Source organism: Salmo salar, chromosome ssa13 (assembly GCF_905237065.1).
Source record: "Salmo salar chromosome ssa13, Ssal_v3.1, whole genome shotgun sequence".
NCBI lineage: Eukaryota > Metazoa > Chordata > Actinopteri > Salmoniformes > Salmonidae > Salmo > Salmo salar.
In genome coordinates, this window is record NC_059454.1 from 43,266,800 (window position 1) to 43,288,772 (window position 21,973).

Genomic DNA, 21,973 nt, shown 5'->3' on the forward strand with positions numbered 1-21,973 from the left:
TTTTTTAAACAGGTGAATGTTTACTGGTTTTTCAGGAGGGAATGTGGAAGTCAGATGTGTGGAAGACATTTGGACTTAGTTGTGGAAATTACTGGAGCTCAAGAAAAGGAGGGTATAGGAGGAAGTGCTGAGTGAGTATTGTGTGCCAAACAACTGCTGTTGGATTACAATATTATACTTTTTTCTGACCATTTGGAACAGTGTAAACAAGACAAAATTAATTAGAAGTGTATCAGAGAGTCTGTTATAAGGAGAAAAAATATATATAAATCCTTTATTACAGCAAAGACTTAAAACAGTTACATGCATTCATGAATTGCGGTTTATTGTTTGTACGGAGCTACTTATCCAAAGCTTCGTTTGTTATTTCATTTTAAAACTTAAATGCTTGATTGCATTTCAAAGAATGAATGACTTGTATGCTGTGTGATGACATGAACAAATAAGTGATTGATTGATACAGTAGCCTAAATATTGAAATATAGGTAAATTACGGTATTAAGATTAAACCGGACGCACTCTTAGGACTGCAGCTCGATGGTGGTTATACAAGGCTACTACTGTAAGAAACCTACTAATGATTATGACATTACTTATTATAATGATGATCAAAGTAATAATTGTAATAATAACAATAAGAAGAAGGAGATCAAGAAAAATGAGGGTATAGGAGGGAGAGCTGCGTGCATATTGCGTGTGACAAACAGGTGCTGTTAGATTACAATATCATTTTTTTCTGCCCGTTTAGAACAGTGTAAACACTAAATAAATTATAAATAATATCAGTCAGTCTGTTCTAACGAAAAACAATTGTAAAGCCTTTATCACAGCATTGCAAAGATGAAAAAGAGACGAATTTGCGAAATGGCTTTATCCAACATTTTACGGTTGCGTGAGGCTTGGTGCTCACCGGATTCAGCAGGCTAAACACAAACACGACCATGCAACAGAGGCAGGATCTGTCTTATTTCTGTAGATTATATATGGATGATTTATAAATCCAGGCATGTTTAACAGTTAGGCTATTGATTATAGACCTAATTAAGTTGGGGTTTCCTCTCTACTCAATCTTCTTAGACAATTAAGGCAAGAGCTGTTTCCTCGTCTCCTCACTCCGCTGCCGCCTCCGCTGCATTGTTCTCAACACTAATATGCTGGTTAACTTCGCTATTATGCACATAGCAACATATAGGGAAAGGCACCAATTCAACGGTTCACTGACGATTATGTTTAAGAACTATAGACAGCGCTGGAGGTAGCACATTTGTTATAAAATAATATTATATTTATTAGTGTTGCACCATTATTCTTACATGATATAACCAATTACAATTTCAGTAGCACGTCTTAGGGTGATGGACTGTGCCATCCACATGGCTTCCGTAATGGATTAGTCCACAGACACAGGCACGAATCAGACATGTGACTTGAGCATGATACATTTTTTTTAAATAATTTGCAACTGCTCGACTAAAGAAATCTCGGTCGACAAACAGCCTATTGACCAAACAATCGACCAGTCGACTAAATGGAGTCGGCCTCAGTTTTTGATTTTGTCTGTGTACAATTGATACTTTATGAGTGTATATTTGAATAATGATCTGGGTTCATACAGCTATTAATTAGCATCAAAAGAGTTTTGGTCAGTGTGACAGAATGTAGGCTAGGCACGAACACACCAGAAGAGAAGAACAAACCAAGGTGAGTATAAATCTTCTCTCCCTGTCTCAGTCTCGGCTCTCACCTCTTTGTCAGTGCATAGTCAACCTCTTCATGCGTGTCCTGCTACAGCAGGGGAAGGAAGGAGAGAGAAATGGTTGTAGTCATAACCACAGCCTACAAAAACTTTATGAAAAGTACAGAAAGGTCCACACGCTAAATGCTCTTTATACCACCTTTAATGCAAACGTTTAAAACGTTCTTCATTAGTCAAATATTGTCATTAAAGGTGAAATACGGAGCATATAGCGTGCAGGCCTTTCTGGTCTTCTCAGGAAAGGAGAGAGACTCATTATTTTCCATAAAAATGTATTAGACTGATGATTGTCTGGTCTAAACGCAGTGGCAATTCCCAGGACCAGGAGCTCCCATAAGAATCCTTACATACACAGCTACTGACCTGGGATTGGTCAGTTATACAAAGATTTTTTTATTTATTTCACCTTTATTGAACTAACTGAGATAAGTGTGGCAAGAGTGTTGACATATAGGCTAGGTACATATAGCAGAATTTTGTTGACTTTCTGCATCTGAATGTCTATAGGCTAGCATGTTTATCACAAAGCTTTTAGTATAATCTTGTCTCATTTTGCCTGTCATCATGCTTCACACACGCTCACCGACTATTTATTGTTGTAAACTGCCATGCTCAGACAAACGCACAGCTACTGTAACATCTGAGGATTAAAAAAATATACATATGTTTACACCGGATCGGTGCTGTGAAATGTGTTGTTTTACTTGGTCATAACGTTACAAGGAAAAGTAAAAGATAGCTACAAACGCTCAAGTGAGTTAAAAGGTAAAGTACTGTACTCACTTTTGCTTGTGGTGCTCTTCAGTGATGTTTCACAAAGGTGTCAGAATCCTCACCGAAATTCACATCTTTGGTCCTTCAGTTCAACACTGAAGCCCATGCATTTCCATTGTGTCTGTGTTTGTGTCAGAATCAGAGGATCTGTTTGTCTGTTTACTCTAATGTAGATTAAGAGACCTCTGTTCGAACTGTCTGTCTCAAAGTCTGTGTGATCTAAATGTGTAGAGAGCTTGTTGAGTGTATGAGGCTGAAGTGAAATCAGTGTGAATATTGTATGTCTGTACTGTATTTGCCAGGTTGTGTGGTTGATGGTATGTCGGTGCTGTGTAGTTCACAAGAGTCTTAGAGAGTAATCCATTAGTTCACCATGCGTTTCCGGGCTCTCTCTCTTCTCTGCTATTTCTGAGTGCCTCTACTCACTGACAGGACTGAATTTGAGCTCCGTCTGCTCTTACCATCCCTCCTTCCCCCTCGCCCTCCCTCCCTCTCCTCCCCCTTCCCCTTCCTTTTGGCTCAAACTAGCCTGTCCTCTAGAACGGGAGGAGGAATTAACAGCCAGAGGGAAGGGGAGCCAATGTTATTATACATACCTATGAACTCTCAGAGAGAGCTAGAGAGAGATATATATATATACCGCATTGTAATAGGCTAGATTGACTGTACTGTATGTAGCCTATACTGTTGTTGTTATGGGATGGGGGAAGAGCGAGAGAGAGATAGACAGGAGAAACGTCCAACCATAGGAATAAATGTACTTTACTGTGTAAGGTGTTGTTACGTCGTTGTTATGTGATTACTGAGTCATTGGCATTTACTGTTGTTTTCACGCCATCTCATCCCTTAATTCCTCCTTTGTTAACAACATTGTTACTAGACATATAAAACCTGTGATCTCTTTATGGGGTTTCCTGGAGTGGCCTGTTGGTCATGAATACCACCGTCTATGACTAACTATTGGCTGAGTCAGCTTTGTCAACAACAGCATGTTCACAACCCACCTGGCTGAACACACATGGAGGTAGGTAGGTCATCATCGGGGCCTGTTTTGAATTATGTAAAGTTTTGTGACCCTTGTTAAATGCATTTTAAATACATTTGACTTTACTATACAAGAGAGAGTGAAAGTGAGTGTGTGTTTGAGTGTGATTGTGTGTTTTTTATAAACATACTTTGTTGCGTGCGTTTGTGTGTTTGTGTGTGCACACTGTCTCTGTTTTCATGTCACCGCCACCAGCAAACAAACAAACGAGGGTTTTACCAGGAGTGTTGTCTTTCTCCGTCTGACCATTCCAGAGCAGCAAGGCCCTGAGCCAAAAGATATGGTAAAGAGGTCCATGGAACGCAGACTGTGGGGGATAGAAGGACGCCGGAATCGGATTTGCGCACATTCAACATCTGATCTAACAAAGTGGTCATCGTCAAATCCGTTATGATTGATGTGTTGTAACAGGCCCATAATGTGGTTACTAAAGTCCGATTTTGGATAAATTTGGCTGTTTTCACTGCATAACATTTAGAAGTTGTTATTTTTCAGGTTAAGAAGAAGTGACTGCTAAATGCTAACGCCTGTTCATATAACTGGTTAGCATAGCTAGCATAGAGCAATCACTGGTAGTAGTCAGTCTTTTTAAACTGCAATGCAGTTTGTTGGGTGTCGATGACATGAACATGTATTGGGGTTGACATCCATGCAAGCGATTTTTACCTCATCACAGTATGAAATACACATATAAACACTAGCCTAAATGTAGGCAAATTTTTCATGGCATTACCATTGTTTGGGTCAAGCTTCGTTGACCTCTTCACCGCATCTGTAGAGACTCAGTGTCCCAGAGAGCTATGGAACTAGAACAGTGCCAGATTCTCCTCACATGCCACCTTCACCTTCAAACTATTCCATTGTTCTACCGATGGTTCTCATAACTTAATGCAATATGATTATCCTGTCTCCTTTGGACATTGGCTTTGTCCAAAATGGCACCCAATTCCCTATACAGTGTACTACTTTTGACCAAAGCCTTATGGGCCCTGGTCAAAAGTAGTGCACTAAATAGGAAATAGGGTGCCATTTGGGACGTAACCAATGTGTCACATTACTGCAGTGCAGCATCAATCGCTGATCCACTTCTGATCCATTCAAATTAAACAGCAGCGCGTGAGCAGCGTATGGGAGGCCGAACGAAGGCTTCCGGCCAAAGAACTTAATGAAATTACCTCAGGCAGCCCATAAAAAACAAAGCTATGAGTCTTTAGGTCAAGCACTGGCGTAAATCCCTGAGAGGGGAAGAGGCATCTTGTGATGATAGTTTACGCAGGAGGGAAACATTTGATTAAGCCTGGTCACTCAGACATGGAGGGTGCGAGTAGTCTGGTGTCTAAGAAAACAATAACCCTTTGACAGAAAACCATTGAGACACGATAATAACACTTTGACCCGTGAGACACACGTTTCATTCAACCACACTTGACTAGACAGTTAAGCACTGCATTGGAACACCGCCGCCATTCCAATGTTCCCTAGAAACAAATCAAATCAAATTTATTTTTATATAGCCCTTCGTACATCAGCTGATATTCTCAAAGTGCTGTACAGAAACCCAGCCTAAAACCCCAAACAGCAAGCAAAGCATGTGAAAGAAGCACGGTGACTAGGAAAAACTCCCTAGGAAAAACTCCCTAGAAAGGCCAAAAACCTAGGAAGAAACCTAGAGAGGAACCAGGCTATGAGGGGTGGCCAGTCCTCTTCTGGCTGTGCAGGGTGGATATTATAACAGAACATGGTCAAGATGTTAAAATGTTAAAATGTTCATAAATGACCAGTATGGTCAAATAATAATAATCATAGTAGTTGTCGAGGGTGCAACAAGCACGTCCGGTGAACAGGTCAGGGTTCCATAGCCGCAGGCAGAACAGTTGAAACTGGAGCAGCAGCACGGCCAGGTGGACTGGGGACAGCAAGGAGTCATCATACCAGGTAGTCCTGAGGCATGGTCCTAGGGCTCAGGTCCTCCGAGAGAAAGACAGAAAGAGGGAAAGAGAGAATTAGAGAGAGCATGTTTAAATACACACAGGACACCGGATAAGACAAGAGAAATACTCCAGATGTAACAGACTGACCCTAGCCCCCGACACATAAACTACTGCAGCATAAATACTGGAGGCTGAGACAGGAGGGATCAGAAGACACTGTGGCCCCATCCGATGATACCCCGGACAGGGCCAAACAGGCAGGATATAACCCCACCCACTTTGCCAAAGCACAGCCCCCACACCACTAGAGGGATGTCTCCAACCACCAACTTACCGTCCTAAGACAAGGCCGAGTATAGCCCACAACGATCTCCGCCATGGCACAACCCAAGGGGGGCGCCAACCCAGACAGGAAGACCACGTCAGTGACTCAACCCACTCAAGTGACGCACCCCTCCCATGGACGGCATGGAAGAACACCAGTAGGCCAGTGACTCAGCCCCTGTAAAAGGGTTAGAGGCAGAGAATCCCAGTGGAAAGAGGGGAACCGGCAAGGCAGAGACAGCAAGGGCGGTTCGTTGCTCCAGCCTTTCCGTTCACCTTCACACTCCTGGGCCAGACTATACTTAATCATAGGACCTACTGAAGAGATAAGTCTTCAGTAAAGACTTAAAGGTTGAGACTGAGTCTGCGTCTCTCACATTGGTAGGCAGACCATTCCATAAAAATGGAGCTCTATAGGAGAAAGCCCTACCTCCAGCCGTTTGCTTAGAAATTCTAGTGACAATTAGGAGGCCTGCGTCTTGTGACCGTAGCGTACGTGTAGGTATGTACGGCAGGACCAAATCGGAAAGATAGGTAGGAGCAAGCCCATGTAATGCTTTGTAGGTTAGCAGTAAAACCTTGAAATCAGCCCTTGCCTTAACAGGAAGCCAGTGTAGGGAGGCTAGCACTGGAGTAATATGATCACATTTTTTGGTTCTAGTCAGGATTCTAGCAGCCGTATTTAGCACTAACTGAAGTTTTTTTAGTGCTTTATCCGGGTAGCCGGAAAGTAGAGCATTGCAGTAGTCCAGCCTAGAAGTAACAAAAGCATGGATTAATTTTTCTGCGTCATTTTTGGACAGAACATTTCTGATTTTTGCAATGTTACGTAGATGGAAAAAAGCTGTCCTTGAAACAGTCTTGATATGTTCTTCAAAAGAGAGATCAGGGTCCAGAGTAACGCCGAGGTCCTTCACAGTTTTATTTGAGACGACTGTACAACCATCCAGATTAATTGTCAGATTCAACAGAAGATCTCTTTGTTTCTTGGGACCTAGAACAAGCATCTCTGTTTTGTCCGAGTTTAAAAGTAGAAAGTTTGCAGCCATCCACTTCTTTATGTCTGAAACACAGGCTTCTAGCGAGGGCAATTTTGGGGCTTCACCATGTTTCATTGAAATGTACAGCTGTGTGTCGTCCGCATAGCAGTGAAATTTAACATTATGTTTTCGAATAACATCCCCAAGAGGTAAAATATATAGTGAAAACAATAGTGGTCCTAAAACGGAACCTTGAGGAACACCGAAATTTACAATTGATTTGTCAGAGGACAAACCATTCACAGAGACAAACTGATATCTTTCCGACAGATAAGATCTAAACCAGGCCAGAACTTGTCCATGTAGACCAATTTGGGTTTCCAATCTCTCCAAAAGAATGTGGTGATCGATGGTGTCAAAAGCGGCACTAAGATCTAGGAGCACGAGGACAGATGCAGAGCCTCGGTCTGACGTCATTAAAAGGTAATTTACCACCTTCACAAGTGCAGTCTCAGTGCTATGATGGGGTCTAAAACCAGACTGAAGCGTTTCGTATACATTGTTTGTCTTCAGGAAGGCAGTGAGTTGCTGTGCAACAGCTTTTTCCAAAAAATTTGAGAGGAATGGAAGATTCGATATAGGCCGATAGTTTTTTATAATTTCTGGATCAAGATTCGGCTTTTTCAAGAGAGGCTTTATTACTGCCACTTTTAGTGAGCTTGGTACACATCCGGTGGATAGAGAACCATTTATTATGTTCAACATAGGAGGGCCAAGCACAGGAAGCAGCTCTTTCAGTAGTTTAGTTGGAATAGGGTCCAGTATGCAGCTTGAGGGTTTGGAGGCCATGATTATTTTCATTGCGTCAAGAGATATAGTACTAAAACACTTTAGTATCTCCCTTGATCCTAGGTCCTGGCAGAGTTGTGTAGACTCAGGACAATGGAGCTTTGGAGGAATACCCAGATTTAAAGAGGAGTCTGTAATTTGCTTTCTAATGATCATGATCTTTTCCTCAAAGAAGTTCATAAATTTATTACTGCTGAAGTGAAAGCCATCCTCCATTTGCGAAGGCTGCTTTTTAGTTAGCTTTGCGACAGTATCAAAAAGAAATTTCGGATTGTTCTTATTTTCCTCAATTAAGTTGGAAAAATAGGATGATCGAGCAGCAGTGAGGGCTCTTCGATACTGCACGGTACTGTCTTTCCAAGCTAGTCGGAAGACTTCCAGTTTGGTGTGGCGCCATTTCCGTTCCAATTTTCTGGAAGCTTGCTTCAGAGCTCGTGTATTTTCTGTATACCAGGGAGCTAGTTTCTTATGACAGATGTTTTTAGTTTTTAGGGGTGCAACTGCATCTAGGGTATTGCGCAAGGTTAAATTGAGTTCCTCGGTTAGGTGGTTAACTGATTTTTGTCCTCTGACGTCCTTGGGTAGGCAGAGGCAGTCTGGAAGGGCATCAAGGAATCTTTGGGTTGTCTGAGAATTTATAGCACGACTTTTAAAGCTCCTTGGTTGGGGTCTGAGCAGATTATTTGTTGCAATTGCAAACGTAATAAAATGGTGGTCCGATAGTCCAGGATTATGAGGAAAAACATTTAGATCCACAACATTTATTCCATGGGACAAAACTAGGTCCAGAGTATGACTGTGGCAGTGAGTAGGTCCAGAGACATGTTGGACAAAACCCACTGAGTCGATGATGGCTCCGAAAGCCTTTTGGAGTGGGTCTGTGGACTTTTCCATGTGAATGTTAAAGTCACCAAAAATTAGAATATTATCTGCTATGACTACAAGATCCGATAGGAATTCAGGGAACTCAGTGAGGAACACTGCATATGGCCCAGGAGGCCTGTAAACAGTAGCTATAAAAAGTGAGTGAGTAGGCTGCATAGATTTCATGACTAGAAGCTCAAAAGACGAAAACGTCATATTTTTTTTTTTTGTAAATTGAAATTTGCTATCGTAAATGTTAGCAACACCACCGCCTTTGCCGGATGCACGGGGAGTATGGTCAACCAGGGGGTATGGTGTAACCAGGGGGTGAGGCCTCATTTAACACAGTAAATTCATCAGGCTTAAGCCATGTTTCAGTCAGGCCAATCACATCAAGATTATTATCAGTGATTAGTTCATTGACTATAACTGCCTTGGAAGTGAGGGATCTAACATTAAGTAACCCAATTTTGAGATGTGAGGTATCACAATCTCTTTCAATAATGGCAGGAATGGAGGAGGTCTTTATACTAGTGAGATTGCTAAAGCGAACACCGCCATTTTTAATTTTGCCCAACCTAGATCGAGGCACAGACACGGTCTCAATGGGGAAAGCTGAGCTGACTACGCTGACTGTGCTAGTGGGAGACTCCACTAAGCTGGCAGGCTGGCTAACAGCCTGCTGCCTGGCCTGCACCCTATTTCATTGTGGAGCTAGAGGAGTTAGAGCCCTGTCTATGTTCGTAGATAAGATGAGAGCACCCCTCCAGCTAGGATGGAGTCCGTCACTCCTCAACAGGCCAGGCTTGGTCCTGTTTGTGGGTGTGTCCCAGAAAGAGGGCCAATTATCTACAAATTCTATCTTTTGGGAGGGGCAGAAAACAGTTTTCAACCAGCGATTGAGTTGTGAGACTCTGCTGTAGAGCTCATCACTCCCCCTAACTGGGAGGGGGGCCAGAGACAATTAATCGATGCCGACACATCTTTCTAGCTGATTTACACGCTGAAGCTATGTTGCGCTTGGTGACCTCTGACTGTTTCATCCTAACATCGTTGGTGCCGACGTGGATAACAATATCTCTATACTCTCTACACTCGCCAGTTTTAGCTTTAGCCAGCACCGTCTTTAGATTAGCCTTAACGTCGGTAGCCCTGCCCCCTGGTAAACAGTGTATGATCGCTGGATGATTAGTTTTAAGTCTAATACTGCGGGTAATGGAGTCGCCAATGACTAGGGTTTTCAATTTGTCAGAGCTAATGGTGGGAGCCGTCGGCGTCTCAGACCCCACAACGGGAGGAGTAGAGACCAGAGAAATCTCGGCCTCCGACTCCGACTCGCTTAATGGGGAGAACCGGTTGAAAGTTTCTGTCGGCTGAATAAGCGACACCGGTTGAGCATTCCTACAGCGTTTCCCTCCAGAAGCCATGAGAAAGATGTCCGGCTGCGGGGACCGTGCGAGGGGGTTTATACTAACGTTACTATCTGTACTTACTGGTGGCACAGACGCTGTTTCATCCTTTCCTACACTGAAATTACCCTTGCCTAACGATCGCATCTGAAGCTGGGCTTGCAGCACAGCTATCCTTGCCGTAAGGCGATCGTTCTCCTGTATATTATAAGTACAACGACTGCAATTAGAAGGCATCATGTTAATGTTACTTAGCTTCGGCTGTTTGAAGTCCTGACGAACCATGTCCAGATAAAACCTCCGGGGTGAAAAAGTTGAATGAAAAAAGTTGAGTGAGGGAAAAAGTAAAAATATACGGTAATGAAAAAGTAAAAAACCGTCAGGTAGCAAAGTAAGATCGGCAACAAAACGCACAGCAGCGTAAACAAGTCTGCAAGTTGTGACCGGAAACAGGAAACAGTAGTCTCTCCTATCAAATATATTGTCCATAATAGTAATAACACTTTGACAGAAAACGAGTGAGACACGTTTCATTTAACATTTAACCACGCTTGACTACACAGAGTCACACACATTGAACCACCGCCTCTATCACTCACTGTGCAACAGTCAGCAGTCAGATCTGTGTAGGCTATGCGCATGGAAAGTGAATGCGCATGTCTAACGAAGTTAGGAATGTACTATAAACTCCACAGCTAGCTTGAAATGTTGCGGATGGAGCCTGTCAGTTGTTACCTTTTTGGCGGCTCAACCCGTTGGAACGTTGTCAAGGAGGGCGGTCACGTTTATTACGAAGCAGAGGAACACTGGTTTTAGCCCAGTATGGGGCAGTCGAACAGTGGAGGAAGCTAAGCTGTTAGCAGCACACTGACCCACGTTACACATGTATGCGCTTAACAATTGTCACGCTCTGACCTATGAGAGCTGTTTTTTCTCTGGTTAGTTAGGTCAGGGTGTGATATGGGTGGGCAGTCTATGTTTTTTGTTTCTATGTTTCTATTTCTAGGTTGAGTTTTGGATGATCTCCAATTAGAGGCAGCTGGTTCGTGTTAGCTCTAATTGGAGATCATATTTCAGTTGGGGTTTGTCTATGGGGTTTTGTGGGTAGTTGTTTTCCGTTTTGTTAGTATACCTGACGGAACTGTTGGCTGTCGTTTTGTTGTTTTTTTGTTTTCATTAAAGTAAAGTATGAGCACTCTACACGCTGCGCCTTGGTCCCCTTTATACGACCCTTGTTACAACAATAAACACACCTGGAGACATCGCATCACTTTTGGAGACATGTTATTTTTTTTATCAGCTTTAAAAACATAGTTCTAAGATAATTGTCTCTTTCATGAGATACAGACAGTTGTTTTGCACCATCTCATTTTGTAACTTTTTTTTGTGTAAAAAATGTCTTTATTTCATATTCAATAGGCTTGTTTTTTATATATTTCCCTAGTTTTTGGGATCAAAAGAGTTGATTAACATCAATACAATACATTACATCACAAATGACTGAGAATTGATTTTAAGGAATTCACAAAACAAGAATATCCCATTGTTCACCCCTTCCACATTTCATTTCAATGGTTCTTCTCCCTTTTTAGTTTTGTTCGAACTTGCCTCCCGGTCGTTAGCTTCTATTACAGAATTAAGATAACATTCTATAATGACCGTATACCCTACGGGTAAAAGTTCCACCAAAGACATTCCTTTTACTCAAGAGTCTACGTTTAAACATTGTTAAGTGTCTGTTAGATCTTTCAGGCAGAGTTCTTTTAAAAATGTCTTTCAATTAAAAGCCACATAGATTATGCTTCAGGATGTTAAACTGGTGTGGCCTCATAAAACAAATATAGGGTGACATCTTATGTAGGGCTACGTTTCCCATCTTTTCTTTTTGCATTACCTGTAGATGGTGAGGAGTGACCGGTTGAGGAGTCGTGCTGGCCATCTCAGAAGGGGTGGGCGGCAGGGGGTGATCTCTCATTGTCCTTGTGTCTCCGGCTCCTTCTGGGTCCCCGTTGGAGGACCGTTCACATATATTAACCTCGCTCTCAGGAAGAAAAGAGTCAAATTGTCTTCTTCTTTTGCGCTCTCACTCTCCTCGCTCGATGACTGAATGGTCTCAGATTTCTTGTCTTCGGCCTTCTGCTGTTTGCGTTCCTGTTCTGCTGGTTCTTCACTGGAAGCTGCCTGTCTTAGAAGGAGTGGCCATTTTTATCACATAGGGTGCATTTTTGCTGGTGTTTTTACATTCTCTGGCTTTGTGGTCAAGGAGAGCCAGCACTTGATGGTTGTGCATTCTTTGGCTTGATGGTCAGCAAGGTTACAGATGAAGCAGCTACCTCTCTGGTGTTGAAAACCCTACCACTGTAGATACCCAAAGCGATTGCGTTCGGCACCTTTAACAGCTCTCCTGTACTTCCCCTCTTCACCTTCACCCTGTGCTTTCTCACATTGTACCAGGTCCCATACTTATCGACGGGCTTCACAGCTGGCTGTAGAACAGTGTGATATCTTTTGATGAAGGTTCTTCTCATCGATGTTCATTGAGGATTCCACCTGCCAGTGCTTCCACTTCTCATCCCGTGACTTGGTTGCATAGACTTCCAGGAAGTGGTGCAAAGACGTCTCTGCTTTGAAAACTAGTTCACGTTCCTTCCTATAAGGTAAGGCTATGAAACTATAGATGTCACTGGCATTAATCCAATGAGACTCAAACAAAAGGTTATCCCCAACATATTCTCCACTGGGGGCCTCGTCTTCCCCCACATATCTCAGCCGGGTCCAGTACTTGCCAAAACGTCCAGAGCTGGGAGCCATAATGTTAAGTCTTAGGTTGGCTGATCACTGTGGAAGATAAGGAGGGTGGACCACAGCTTACTGTCGCGTCCTGACATTGTGTGTTTACTAGTTGAGTTCAAGTGAATTAATTGCCAGGGCTGCACTTTAACAAAAGAGTGAATGAGTGTTTGCTAACTAACTGTCAACAACCTATAGCTGGCTAGCTAAGCATCAAACTGAAAGGTGTCTCTGTGATGCTCCATTTTCCAAGCATATAGCAGCTCTTGTTCCAGTTCTAGATCCACCACAACTTTTTACTTGAGTAGGGACCAACCAACATGGAACCCATAGAATTATAATTAACCAGTGGTGTAAAGTACTTAAGCAGAAATACTTAAATGGTTGTTTTGTGTATCTGTACTGTACTTTACTATTTATATTTTACTACTTTTACTCCACTACATTCCTAAAGAAAATAATGTACTTTTTACTCCATACATTTTCCCTGACACCCAAAAGTACTTGTTACATTTTGAATTTTTAGCAGGACAGTAAAATGGTCCAATTTACACACTTATCAGGAGAACATCCCTGGTCATCCATACTGCCTCTGATCTCGCGGACTTACTAAACACAAATGCTTTGTTTGTAAATGATGTCTGCGTGTTGAAGTATGCCCTTGGCTATCCATGAATGAAAAAAAACAATACAATTGTGCCATCTGGTTTGCTTAACCTGTTGGGGATAGGGGGCAGTATTTACACGGCCGGATAAAAAACGTACCCGATTTAATCTGGTTACTACTCCTGCCCAGTAACTAGAATATGCATATAATTATTGGCTTTGGATAGAAAACACCCTAAAGTTTCTAAAACTGTTTGAATGGTGTCTGTGAGTATAACAGAACTCATATGGCAGGCAAAAACCTGAGAAGATTCTGACCAGGAAGTGGCCTGTCTGACAAGTTGTTGTTCATCTTGGCTCTTTTTATTGAAGACTGAGGATCTTTGCTGTAACGTGACACTTCCTACGGCTCCCATAGGCTCTCAGAACCCGGGAAAAAGCTGAATGACGTAATTCAAGGCCCAGGCTGAAACACACTAGCGCATTTGGCAAGTGCTCTATCAGAGGGCCTTTAGACTGAGGCTCGTGCATGAGGGGATAGCATGCTTTTACTTTCTCTCTCGTTGAATGTAAACAGACTTTGCCGGTCAGAATATTATCGCTTTTTTACGAGAAAAGTGGCATAAAAATTGATTTTAAACAGCGGTTAACATGCTTCGAAGTACGGTAATGGAATATTTAGAATTTTTTGGTCAAGAAATGCGCCATGCTCGTAACCCTTATTTACCCTTTCGGATAGTGTCTTGAACGCACGAACAAAACGCCGCTATTTGGATATAACGATGGATTATTTGGGACCAAACCAACATTTGTTATTGAAGTAGAAGTCCTGGGAGTGCATTCTGACAAAGACAGCAAAGGTAATAAAATTTTTCTTATAGTAAATCTGACTTTGGTGAATGCTAAACTTGCTGGGTGTCTAAATAGCTAGCCCTGTGATGCCGGGCTATCTACTGAGAATATTGCAAAATGTGCTTTCACCGAAAAGCTATTTTAAAATCGGACATATTGAGTGCATAGAGGAGTTCTGTATCTATAATTCTTAAAATAATTGTTATGCTTTTTGTGAACGTTTATCGTGAGAAATTTAGTAAATTCACCGGCAGTGTTTGGTGGGAATGCTAGTCACATGCTAGTCACATGCTAATGTAAAAAGCTGGTTTTTGATATAAATATGAACTTGATTGAACAAAACATGCATGTATTGTATAACAATGTCCTAGGGTTGTCATCTGATGAAGATCATCAAAGGTTAGTGCTGCATTTAGCTGTGGTTTGGGTTTATGTGACATTATATGCTAGCTTGAAAAATGGGTGTCTGATTATTTCTGGCTGGGTACTCTGCTGACATAATCTAATGTTTTGCTTTCGTTGTAAAGCCTTTTTGAAATCGGACAGTGTGGTTAGATTAACGAGAGTCTTGTCTTTAAAATGGTGTAAAATAGTCATATGTTTGAAAAATTGAAGTTTTTGCATTTTTGAGGTATTTGAATAACGCGCCACGGGATTACACTGGCTGTTGCAAGCGCAAGCGTCCCACCCAGCCCATAGAGGTTAATAATATAAGGAATTTGAAATGATTTATGCATATGTATATTTGATCAATTACATTGACTTTTCATACTTAAATATATTTAAAACCAAATACTTTTAGACTTTTTCTCAAGTAGTATTTTACTGGGTGACTTTCACTTTTACTTGAGTCATTTTCTATGAAGGTATCTTTACTTTTACTCAAGTATGACAATTGGGTACTTTTTCCACCACTGAGAATTAGTAGAATGGATATCCCCATTCAGGTCAATTATGCCATGATGGGTGGACTGGTGGCCATTTTGAGTGTCCCCATAGTTTTTCTCCTTCTATTTCTATGGTGAAACCCAAGTGCAAACATCACAATGTTCTCAATCAGAACTCTGTGGTTTCTGGCTGGACATTCTCCCACATGTTGAGGCTCATTTCCAGCTCAGCATCGGAGTAGGGTATCGAGGCCAGAAATGAAATGACAGTGGTTTTCCTCTGAGATGGTTAGGCCGCATCCCAAATGGCACCCTATTCCCCAAGTGTGTGTTGGTGGACGATGTAGGGAATAGGGTGCCATTTGGGACATATCCTTTGTCTCTTATGCAAAACCTTTCAGCAGCTACTCTCACAGACCTCCTCCTCGTTCTAATGGCGGTGTTGAAAGCTCTGCAGTACACTCCGTTGCATAATGGTCAACGAATCAATCATGTGGTCAATCCTGGACTGATGGACGTTCCTTAGTTCATTCGTTCCCCGCCCTGGGGGATGTGGAATACATTGAGCCAGACCCAAAGCCAGTCTGTCAGTCTGCTTTTCTGCCTGATGTTCCAAGAAGTTAAGAACTCTTGGCCTTGAGTCCATCAACACACACACACAGAGTCGAGTTCCGTTTGAGTTCTCCAACCAATATGGCTGCCTGGCGAACGGAGCGTTGGTCCATAGAGATGATTACTGTTTTACGAGACACTTTATGTTCTCCACGCGGGCCGAGGGGCGAAAAGTTCATCCAAGCAGATGGGGCAAGAAGTGGGCCACAGGCCTTGAGGAGGGGAGGGATGCCAGGTAGCACACTAACACACACTAGTGATAAGTGGGTTGACACATAATCCGCAGTCTTCGCAGTCATATCGGGGCGGCGTGTTTGGGGTCATGAAATATTATGTGGATGAAGGGCGCGTGGGTGGGTGGTTGAATCATTTTTATTTAGAATGTTTTATTTCACCTTTATTTAACCAGGTAGGCTAGTTGAGAACAAGTTCTCATTTACAACTGCGACCTGGCCAAGATAAAGCAAATCAGTGTGACACAGACAACAACACAGAGTTACACATGGAGTAAACAATAAACAAGCCAATAACACAATAAACAAGTCAATGACACAGTAGAAAAAAAAGAAAGTCTATATACAGTGTGTACAAAAGGCATGAGGAGGGAAGGCAATAAATAGGCCATAGGAGCGAATAATTACAATTTAGCAGATTAACACTGGAGTGATAAATGAGCATATGATGATGTGCATAAAGAGGAAACAATACATAAAAACATCCATAAATGTAAAATTTTTGTGAAATTTATATCTGTTGGCTACATTGAGGTTTTTCTTTCATTCTTTTTAGGCTATCTGGCATTAGTGCGTAAGCCTATAAGGTTTAGGGCCTAACTGTACGCGTGCCAAATGCTTTTGGGAACGGGCAGAAAAAGTTAATGTCGATCCACTGGGGGAAAAAAAGCACAAAGTCAGAGTTGAATTCAATAAAAGAAAAGCTGCGAAATGGAGAATGGAAAATAATGACAAGGGGGGGGCCAGAAACGTAATGTTTGGGAAAGATTTGGTGAGGTGGTAAAAGAGGATGATAGCAGTGTTATGTATGATGATTATTATTTTCATTATTTTCCGTTCTCCATTTCGCAGCTTTACTTTTAGGTTTTACTGCTAACCTACAAAGCATTACATGGGCTTGCTCCTACCTATCTTTCCGATTTGGTCCTACATACCTACACGTACGCTACAGTCACAAGACACTGGAGGCAGGGTTTTCTGCTATAGAGCTCGATTTTTATGGAATGGTCTGCCTATCCATGTGAGAGACGCAGACTCGGCCTCGACCTTTAAGTCTTTATCCTGTTGAGGACAGACAGCGGAACGCCTCACCAATATCCAATGGTAGAGCGTGGCGCGAAATACAAAAAACCTTAAAAATGCTATAACTTCAATTTCTCAAACATATGACTATTTTACACCATTTGAAAGATAAGACTCTCGTTAATCCAAGCACATTGTCCGATTTCAAAAAGGCTTTACAGCGAAAGCAAAACATTAGATTATGTTAGGAGAGTACCCAGCCAAAAATAATCACACAGCCATTTTCAAAGCAAGCATATATGTCACAAAAACCCAAACCACAGCTAAATGCAGCACTAACCTTTGATGATCTTCATCAGATGACACTTAGGACATTATGTAATACAACACATGCATGTTTTGTTCAATCAAGTTCATATTTATATCAAAAAACTGCTTTTTACATTAGCATTCCCACCCAAAACTTCCGGTGAATATACTAAATTACTCATCATAAACGTTGACAAAATACATAACAATTATTTTAAGAATTATAGATACAGAAGTCCTTTATGCAATCGCTATGTCAGATTTTAAAATAGCTTTTCGGCGAAAGCACATTTTGCAATATTCTGAGTACATAGCTCAGCCATCACTGGCTAGCTATTCAGACACCCGCCAACTTCGGGGCTCACTAAACTCAGAATTACTATTAGAAAAATTGTATTACCTTTGCTGTTCTTCATCAGAATGCACTCCCAGGACTGCTACTTCAACAACAAATGTTGTTTTTGTTCCAAATAATCCATAGTTATGTGCAATTACCCCCGTTTTGTTCGTGCGTTCAGGTCACTATCCAAAGGGTAACGCGCGAGCGCATTTCGAGCCAAAAAAAATCAAAATGTTCCATTACCGTACTTAGAAGCATGTCAAACGCTGTTTAAAATCAATTTTTATGCTATTTTTCTCGTAAAATAGCGATAATATTCCAACCGGACAATGTTGTATTCATTCAAAGAGGAAAATAAAAAATGGCAAGGTCTCGTGAATGCGCATCTCCAATCTCTCTGTCACCAGGCAGTCCACTGACAAACTGTGCTCCAGTTATCTGCCCAGAGACAGGAGATGCGTCAATCCGGTTTATGAAGGCTTTAGAGAGCCAATGGAAGCCTTAGAAAGTGTCACGTAACAGCTCAGATACTGTAATTTCGATAGAGATGCAACAGAAGGACTACAAATTGTCAGACAGGCCACTTCCTGCTTGGAATCTTCTCACGTTTTTGCCTGCCATATGAGTTCTGTTTACTCACAGACACCATTCAAACAGTTTTAGAAACTTTCGAGTGTTTTCTATCCAAATCTACTAATTATATGCATATTCTAGTTTCTGGGCAAGAGTAGTAACCAGATTAAATCTGGTACGTTTTTTTCACCCGGCCGTGAAAATACTGCCCCCTATCCACAACAGGTTGTCTGCGCTCTCTAATTCTCTATTTTTTTCTCAATTTTTTTCTCTTTCTTTCTTTCTTTCTTTCTTTCTTTCTTTCTTTCTTTCTTTCTTTCTTTCTTTCTTTCTTTCTTTCTTTCTTTCTTTCTTTCTTTCTTTCTTTCTTTCTTTCTTTCAGAGGACCTGAGCCCTAGGACCATGCCTCAGGACTACCTGGTCTGATGACTCCTTGCTGTCGCCAGTCCCCCTGGTCGTGTTGCTGCTCCAGTTTCAACTGTTCTGCCTGCGGCTATGGAACCCTGACCTGTTCACTGGACGTGCTACCGTGTCCCAGACCTGCTGTTTTCAACTCTCTAGAGACAGCAGGAGCGGTAGAGATACTCTGAGTGATCGGCTATGAAAAGCCAACTGACATTCACTCCTGAGGTATTACACCAAGCCCTCTACAACCACTGTGATTATTATTATTTGACCCTGCTGGTCATCTATGAACATTTGAACATTTTGACCATGTTAAGTTATGATCTCCACCTGGCACAGCCAGAAGAGGACTGGCCACCCCTCATAGCCTGGTTCCTCTCTAGGTTTCTTCCTAGGTTCCGGCCTTTCTAGGGAGTTTTTCCTAGCCACCTTGCTTCTACACCTGCATTGCTTACCGTTTGGGGTTTTAGGCTGGGTTTCTTTACAGCACTTTGTGACATCAGCTAATGTAAGAAGTGCTTTATAAATAAATTCGATTGATTGATTGATTGATTGTGAGGCGCTATACGAATCGCTGTACAAATTCGACAGTCACAGGACGGGGACTTCAAATAGCCCTATGGCACGTCAAGGGAACTGTAGTTTACTGAACAGATGGGTTAATTTGAAAGTGAAATCTGGACACTGACTGTTGTTCTATAACCTCTCACATAGCCTTAATATTAACTCCTGCAGAATTAAGCATTTCTTGTAGTAAAATGATACACTAAATGTAAGTTCTGACTAGGGAACAGAAATAGGATTTCTTTCTTTCAACATCTGTAGAGGTGCTATCTTTATCAGCAAAATAAAAAGCTGATAGTATACTGCTCAAAAAAATAAAGGGAACACTTAAACAACACAATGTAACTCCAAGTCAATCACACTTCTGTGAAATCAAACTGTCCACTTAGGAAGCAACACTGATTGACAATACATTTCACATGCTGTTGTGCAAATGGAATAGACAACAGGTGGAAATTATAGGCAATAAGCAAGACACCCCCAATAAAGGAGTGGTTCTGCAGGTGGAAACCACAGACCACTTCTCAGTTCCTATGCTTCCTGGCTGATGTTTTGGTCACTTTTGAATGCTGGCGGTACTTTCACTCTAGTGGTAGCATGAGACGGAGTCTACAACCCACACAAGTGGCTCAGGTAGTGCAGCTCATCCAGGATGGCACATCAATGCGAGCTGTGGTAAGAAGGTTTGCTGTGTCTGTCAGCGTAGTGTCCAGAGCATGGAGACGCTACCAGGAGACAGGCCAGTACATCAGGAGACGTGGAGGAGGCCGTAGGAGGGCAACAACCCAGCAGGAGGACCGCTACCTCCGCCTTTGTGCAAGGAGGAGCAGGAGGAGCACTGCCAGAGCCCTGCAAAATGACCTCCAGCAGGCCACAAATGTGCATGTGTCTGCTCAAACGGTCAGAAACAGACTCCATGAGGGTGGTATGAGGGCCCGACGTCCACAGGTGTGGGTTGTGCTTACAGCCCAACACCGTACAGGTGGGTCAGTCATGGTGTGGGGTGGCATTTCTTTGGGGGGCCGCACAGCCCTCCATGTGCTCGCCAGAGGTAGCCTGACTGCCATTAGGTACCGAGATGAGATCCTCAGACCCCTTGTGAGACCATATGCTGGTGCGGTTGGCCCTGGGTTCCTCCTAATGCAAGACAATGCTAGACCTCATGTGGCTGGAGTGTGTCAGCAGTTCCTGCAAGAGGAAGGCATTGATGCTATGGACTGGCCCGCCCGTTCCCCAGAGACCTGAATCCAATTGAGCACATCTGGGACATCATGTCTCGCTCCATCCGCCAACGCCACGTTGCACCACAGACTGTCCAGGAGTTGGCGGATGCTTTAGTCCAGGTCTGGGAGGAGAACCCTCAGGAGACCATCCGCCACCTCATCAGGAGCATGCCCAGGCGTTGTAGGGAGGTCATACAGGCACGTGGAGGCCACACACACTACTGAGCCTCATTTTGACTTGTTTTAAGGACATTACATCAAAGTTGGATCAGCCTGTAGTGTGGTTTTCCACTTTAATTTTGAGTGTGACTCCAAATCCAGACCTCCATGGGTTGATAAATTGGATTTCCATTGATTATTTTTGTGTGATTTTGTTGTCAGCACATTCAACTATGTAAAGAAAAAAGTATTTAATAAGATTATTTATTTCATTCAGATCTAGGATGTGTTGTTTAACCTCTTGGGGCTAGGTGGGACGCTAGCGTGCCACCCGTGGTGCACTCCATCAACAGCAGGTGCATTTCAAGAGCGGCAAATTTGAATCCAAATAAATGTCAAAATTCAAATTTTTCAAAAATACAACTATTTTACACCATTTGAAAGATAAACATCTCCTTAATCTAACCACGTTTTACGATTTCAAAAAGGTTTTACGGCGAAAGCATAAATTTAGAGTATGTTAGGACAGTACATTTACAAGAGTTGTGTGTAATGTTTTGTCAAGTCAAAGACAGGGTCACCAAAACCATAAAACCAGCTAAAATGATGCACTAACCTTTTACAATCTCCATCAGATGACACTCCTAGGACATTATGTTAGACAATGCATGCATTTTTAGTTCTATCAAGTTCATATTTATATCCAAAAACAGCGTTTTACTATGGCATTGATGTTGAAGAAATCGTTTCCCTCCAATAACCGGCAGTCAAGTCAGCGTCACAAATTAAATAATTAAAATTAGAAAACATTGGTAAAATATTATATTGTCATTTAAAGAATTATAGATTTACATCTCTTGAACTCAATCAACTTGCCAGATTTAAAAATAACCTTACTGGGAAATCACACTTTGCAATAATCTGAGCACTGCGCCCAGAAAAATACGCGTTGCGATACAGACTAGACGTCATGTTGGGGAGATCTAAAATCGAAAATACTATGTAAATAATCCATTACCTTTGATTCTCTTCATCAGATGTCACTTCCAGGTATCACAGGTCCATAACGAATGTAGTTTTGTTCAAAAAAGCTCATCATTTATGTCCAAAAATCTCCGTCTCGTTAGCACATGATGTAAGCCAGCCGGACTTCTCGTCATGAACGAGGGGAAAAAATATATTTCCGTTCGTTCAAACATGTCAAACGTTGTATAGCATAAATCATTAGGGCCTTTTTAACCAGAACATGAATAATATTCAAGGTGGACGAATGCATACTATTTTATAACGTATTGGAACGAGGGTACCCAACATGAACTCGCGCGCCAGGTGTCTAATGGGACATCATCGTTCCATGGCTCTTGTTCGGTCAGATCTCCCTCCAGAAGACTCAAAACACTTTGTAAAGGCTGGTGACATCTAGTGAAAGCAATAGGAAGTGCCAAAATATTCCTCAGCCCCTGTG

General features: G+C 42.1%; 1 protein-coding gene across 3 annotated transcripts in view; it reads right to left on the minus strand.

Moving 5' to 3' along the window:
- Positions 1 to 3,006, minus strand: part of LOC106567019 (vasopressin V2 receptor) — a 55,530-nt gene extending 52,524 nt beyond the window's left edge. The window contains exons 1-2 of one of the 3 annotated variants that reach the window (XM_014135793.2): positions 2,540 to 3,006; positions 1,745 to 1,782 (exon numbers count right to left, since the gene is read on the minus strand). The gene's annotated coding sequence lies outside the window, so the exon portion shown is untranslated. Of the gene's footprint in view, positions 1 to 1,744; positions 1,786 to 2,539 lie in introns of all 3 variants that reach the window. The other 2 variants (XM_014135792.2, XM_014135794.2) reach the window with 2 other exon arrangements.
- Between the last annotated feature and the right edge of the window lie 18,967 nt (positions 3,007 to 21,973).